General features: G+C 33.6%; 1 pseudogene; it reads right to left on the bottom strand.

Annotated features, from left to right (window-relative positions):
- Positions 1–1,567: 1,567 nt before the first annotated feature.
- Positions 1,568–3,284, bottom strand: LOC149140489 (uncharacterized; annotated as a pseudogene).
- Between the last annotated feature and the right edge of the window lie 3,523 nt (positions 3,285–6,807).

Genomic DNA, 6,807 nt, shown 5'->3' with positions numbered 1-6,807 from the left:
TCTCTTTTCAATGCACAACCGTATGTTAGTTTCATCATGGTTTTTATGTCTAATTGGTTCCCTATATAATTGGTTTTTCTTATAAATATGTTCTTACCCTAAATTCCTGGGCTAGGGATTGCATTCTTCCTTATCTTGCTCTCTGTTGTTATCTATGTCCTCCTACAGTTCTTATGCTTACTTTATTTCCTTGTATGGCCCAGCTGGTCTTTGTGCCCCATCTCAATGCCACATTACCAAAGCACCACAGAGCGTATGCATATATATTTGTCTATCCCTTATTGTATGAACAACCCACCAAAAGCTTCATGGCAGTGACTGGCCTAGACCTCTCTGGGATGTGTAGAGGGAAATTTAAAATGAAAAATAAAATAAAATTGTGATCACTAAAAAATATGGAGGGAAGGAAACAAAGAGGGATTTGTTATAGACCATATGCTAACAATAAAAAAGGACCAATTTCCTAGGTTCAAGTGTTTATTACAGATTGATACACACACTTTGCCATTCTATGTATATTTATATATTGAATTGTTAAAAGCTAAATTGGAGTAAAATTATTGTGGTCATGATAGTCATTGAGAAGAACCCCCCCCACACACACACACAGATATATATATATATATATATATATATATATATATATATTATTTTTTCTATTTATGACAAGGATATTGAGTATGTTAATATGTGTCGTGGTTAATAATTTTAATAGAAACTTCTATGTTGGTTTAGTAGTGATTATATAAAAGTGTTATAATTTTAGAGTTATAGATGGATTCATGGACCCCTTTAAGGGGGTTGTTGAATCCATCTACCTAAATTTTAACATTGTAGATGAGGGTCTCTAAATTTGAACACTGCAGATGGACTCATAGACCCCTTTCTCTCTAAATTTAACACTGCAAATGGATTCAAAGAACAGGGTCTCTGAATCCATCTACAGTGTTAAACTTTAGAGACAAAAGGGTATAATTTTAACACTGTATATGGATTCAGAGACCCCTTTGTCTCTAAATTTTAACACTGCAGATGGATTCAGAGACCCCTGTAGTGAAATGTAACACTTCGGTATCAAAATTGCAATTTTCAATTTTTGGAGTGACACAATTAAAAATTACTAACATAAATGACTAATTCATATCCTTGTTGTACTTGTTATTTGGTCATATTTTTATTCTTGTAATATAATAGTCATTTATGTTAATCATTATTAATTTTGTCACTTATTATCTAGTCATATATTTTAATCCTAGACTAAATTAGTCATTTAAGTTAGTCACTTTTATCTTAGTCACTTATTATCTAATCGTATATTTTATCCCTAGACTAAATTAGTCGTTTAAGTTAGTCATTTTTAGTTCAGTCACTTAAATTGCTCAAATTTAATAGTAATTAGCTTGAAATAATTGCGATGACTAACGTTTTTAGTCACCTAGTCACTAATTTCCTCATTTTCTACTAGTGATGGAACTATCTTAACATTCATTCAAGGAAATGATGCAACAATGAAAATTTTCCATTACCAACTAAACTAGCTACAAATGCAGTGTCATTACTAATTACTTCAACGTCTATAGTTTGCAATAAGCAATTTTCATTCAAAACCATCATGTTCTTCCTCTATTACTGCAACATCTCTGACTTTTTGAATTAGAGATTGAAGCTCTTGAATGCCAAATATGTTGCAATCAATTTCTTTTTCATCTCATTGTTGATATAAAGTCGAAAATATAGATAATAAAATTTTCAAGAATGGCTCACTAAAAGCTCTTCTAGCTCTTGTTTGAATACCTCTAGCCTAGTATCTGCAACATATTTCTTAGCATTCATATCTATCTGGAGTGAGTCATATTCATGTCTATCTCTTACTAATGCATCGCATGCACTTTCATCAACTAATCCTTTATTTGAGTAGGAAACAACATTTTCCTCCACACAATTCTCCTCATCATATTCAAGCAACAAATTATTACATGCATCTGAATCTGAATACGTTTCTTGTACTTTTTTTCTCATCTATGTCTCCATAGCCTGAGACTCTCTACTAACCACATCTGAATAACTTGTATTGCAAGGATTAATTTCACCTGAGGTAGTTGCAGATTCTCTTAAACACAAGAATTTTTTGTGCTCTTTCCCCTCTATGCAGAAAGTATCTGACATCTTCTTTATTAAATTAACCAATTTACAAGAACCATATTCAGCAAGATATAAAGGTCTTCCAAATACTTTATGATATTCAGATGGAACACGGCCGAGTAGAAAACTTCCTTCAAATGTATTTACAAGCTTCAAAAGTTTCCCTTTCAAACCTTGAATATCACCTGGCTAAGCCCAGGGAGTTGAATTTGGTGATGGATTGGTATTAGGGGGTGTATCGGAACAACCGACATCTATAAAAAGTGATACTAGAAAAGATTTGCTAACATTTATTAGTGTAGAGGAATTTCTCACAATTGGAATAATATTTTGTACAAATGAAGATGACGACATTGGAAAGCTACTGAAGCCCCTTGAGATGCCAACACTGGCTTGTGTCGGTGGTCCTGCCAATTCAATTTTGGACAAATCTGCAGCTATATGAGTTTAATGCAAGGTATAAGTTTGGGTTGAAATTGTTCCAACAATGTACCCATTATGTGGCATCCCTTTATAGACAACAGCCTCTTCATCATTTGGAAGATCAGAGTCATCCCCTGAGAAGCACCCAAGTGCATAACAAGCCAACTCAGGTGACCATGACAAAAATGATTTTTCAGGAACAAGACCCTCACCATGAGCAATGCTAAGCCAGTCCCATGCCAATCGCCCAGCATTGCAAAGAGCCGAAGAGACTTCCACTCCAAATGGAATATCAAGCACAATCGTGTAACCACGTTGCCCCAATTTGTGCAAAGCAGGAGCAAAATCAACATCACCAGAAATTAAGAGAATAGTATAAGGAGGAGATTAACAAGAGAAAACAAGAACATGTCAACTAAAATAGATTTATCTGCTGCATCCATTTTTCCACTGGGAACATCGATAAGGTTTACATCAATCCTCTAACAACCTTCTATGAGTTTTCGAGGGAAGTTATTAAAATTTCCATATGCCGGAGGGAAGGTCACTTCTCCTTTTATTACAGGATGAAACCATAGATCCACTCGTATGTTACCTTCCATATCCTCTACATAGACTTCAATAGGAAGAGGATAGTTCTGAATATCCCAAAGTATGGCCACAAGGCCCATTAGAGCCCTTCTAACTTGTGTTGATACTTGACAACTTCCACCGAACATTTCCTGTCAGGTAAGTACACGAAGAAACTTCCACCAAAACTTTTCCACTTTTCAAATTTCTATTTGGCCGAGGAGAACGACAATCAAGCGTGCTCATTGGCTAAAGTGAACATTCTTTGGACATCCAAAGCCTGTAGTTAAAAATATTTTCTGCGTAATTAATTCATTGAATATTTCTATATTATGCTAGGTGTGATTAAATGAATCCTAGTGCATGATATTTTTATATATTATGATTTATAGAAGCTAGGTCCAATTTTCTAGAGGTTATAGGTATATGAATTTTGAATTTGAGTACATAATTTTACATTTTTTTTGGATAAGAAGGTGTTGTGTTGTGTCCTTTGTTGGTCCATAACATCATTTTTTGTTGGTGTACTAATTGGATTATATATAAGGATTTAATCATTGTAGATGTAACCTACTTATGGTATCTATTCATTGTCTCTATTTAAGTTAATGTTGTTTTATTTGGTTACTTAGTATTTAAGGTTTTTGTTGTTTAAAGAAAATTATTTGTTTATATAACACCATGATGGGTTATTATATTAAGTCCTAAGGTGATGGATCATATTGATGTCAAACAAATTGAAACCTTCATGCTGAAGTAGCTCTCAATACTTTTAATATAATGTGGACCAAACATTTGTAAACCACTGAATACAGAGAGCTTCAAATACCTAAAGGATATGAATGTGTATATCTAAAAGGGTATATCACAATTGAAGAAGGAATTATAGATGTTTGGCTAGATGATGATGTAGAAAGAAAAATTCTTTTCTAGATTTTGCACCCTGTTCAACACCTTTCAGCTAGGTCAATGGCCACACCTCTATTTGGATCATAAGAATTAGGGCTGGAGATAGAGAATTCAATCACCAAATTTCCAAAGTTTATAAACATGTAATATGAATTTTTCAACATGCTTCTAATTAAGGAAACTAATTCCAACATAGTTGAATCTTACCTAAAAAAAACTATCAATATATAAATTTGGTCAATATCTCATAAATGAATCCTACATCCTTCACTCCATAGCCATATATGAAGATTTTCTTCTAAGGAGTCCATGTTAGGTGATTTGAAAGTTGCACTATATATTCCACTTATAGTTCTCTACAACATATATATTGAAATATTTTATAAAATATAAAATATACAATAAGAATTACTTTGTTATGAATAGCACAACCACCTTAGTAAATGTTGTTTATTGATCGGTTTCATTGGCATAAAAATGTGGAAAATGTCATGATCGACATATATTATCCACATATACTAATGTTGTTTGTAGTGTTGTTTTAATCAATCCTAATTGACCAAGGTTGCAACCAATTAATTTTCAACCCAGAGTCATTTTGTTATTTCAATGGAGTTTTCACTATCTGCGCCGATACACTATAGCCAAGAGTGAAAATAGAAAATAATAAAGAATGTCACTGAATCAATTGCAGAAACTAAATCATTCATCCAGAAATTAAAACACTCTACAGAAATGAAATCACACTTCACAATTACCAGAGCAAAGGCACGCCACACAATGTACTGATAATTACACCAGCTGGTCAACTACCATACTGCTAATAAAATCGGTGTAACAACATAACATAATTATGGAACTGAAGCAAATATATTCTACAAGATATACAGCAACAACAGAAAACCACACAAACAATAAAAGAGTGAAATAATAATATACAACTACTCTACCATTGTAGTCCCTGCTAAAGAGGACTTGGAAACAAAAACAACATCACCACAATGTCTTTGATATTAAAAAAAAAAATAGGAATAGATCACTCATGAGAAACTCGCAATTCTCGTGTTGATCATAAAATAGAAATCATTATAATTAGTTCCTAAATACAAATGCTATTCAAATACATCGGTTAATATCATAATTGCTTGGATCTGTCACTTTATAAATAAAAAAACTCATAACTTCCAATAGTTGTTGCATGGAATAGTACCCACGAATTTTCCATCTATGGTATAACAACCTCCTACGGTCAAATGATGGTTTGGAATGTAACAACAATCACTAAGTAACAGTAAACTTGTAACGATGCTCGAGGTGTAACAACAGTAACCTGTAACAGCAACGCAGTGTAACAACAACACCTGTAATAACATCGTGGTGTAACAACAAGATCTATAACAACACACAGAGTGTAACAAAAATCTGTTCCATCCTACTCTTAAACCAATTAGCACGATTGTTCATTCCATAACCTCGTTCTCGCAAACAACACCTGGAAAAGAGGAGAGGATCCAAAATAATTTTCCAATGCTTAGCCCAGTTAGCCATAAAAGGGAATATTGCATCGTTATATTTAGAAAAAATGGAAAAATAAAATGATGGTAAAATAAATTGTTCCTAATAAGGAAAAGGCGATTAAAATGTAAAGTTTTGTTGTCCAGGAGGGAAAAAGGATAAAAATATTGGGAAAGAAAGTATAGGAAATAGGTATAAAAACTAGACCCAACACCTCCCCCCAACTGAAGAAATTGAATGTCCTCATGCAAAACCCCAGTTTCTCTTATTATACCTCTGATGCAAGTTTATAAAACTATAGGCACCAACAATTTCTTCACCAGGAGACCTGTATCCTTGAGTAGCCATCAGTTGTCATGGCCATAATTCTTCTCCATAGTTGCACAAGTGGTAATTCGACTGGTATTCATCCACCGGTAACCAAATTAGAGATTATTTGAATCTAAGTCTGATCCAGAAGGCTCCCAATGTTTCCACCACATGGGCATATTCTGGTACTTGTTGGGTGCAGGAATTACACTTAAGCAAACTCCTCAACACTTAAATTGTCAACCCGGGGGATTCGTAAACTTAGAGACGAAGCACATGCAATGCCAGACATGGTATGAATATTTCTAATATCAATCCCTACTTTCTTTAAAGGAAAGATTGCAGAATCAAACTATAGAGAGAAAAAGGCAACTTGAACCATCAAAATAATCTCAGACTGGAACAAGGGAAAATGTACTTGCAAAAGAGATTTAGAAATAAAGGGGCAATTACTCTAGCTAACTATTGATTTTCTACTAAGTGTATGTTTTCTTTAGCAAAGACACTTTATCAGTCTTCTACATATGGGCCCTTCAAACATGCTTATGTAAAGATTTCCTTCTCGCAAGAATCTATCTTTCACTAGTGCAGTCTGCTTGCACTAGTGCAGGAACAACGATTTATGTAGAGGGTGTAAAATGATGTCTGTACTAAAAGTGTTCTTCTTCGTGCAAGGGCTTGAACTTTCTCGTCCAAAGCACTCAGATCCAATAACAAGAAACTAGTTCTTGTACCAAATCAGAGCTTCTTACACTTTAACATTTAATTCTTGAAATTAGTGCTTAATTACTGCAAGTGTTATGAAGCCAAATTGCATACCAAAAAGATGAATGTTTCTGAGTTTGTCAAAGTGCAAAAATAGAGAAACAGTCTTTATAATTTATCCTGTCATGAAATATTAATGAAAGCAAGAAAGTTGTTAGAAACAAACTAAAAAGG

This window comes from Pinus tabuliformis, chromosome X, assembly GCF_031772625.1.
Source record: "Pinus tabuliformis cultivar Carrire ecotype Pingquan chromosome X, CPIR1, whole genome shotgun sequence".
Classification (NCBI taxonomy): Eukaryota; Viridiplantae; Streptophyta; class Pinopsida; order Pinales; family Pinaceae; genus Pinus; species Pinus tabuliformis.
The sequence above is the reverse complement of the archived record's forward strand: the minus strand, read 5'-3'. Positions and strand labels throughout refer to the sequence as shown.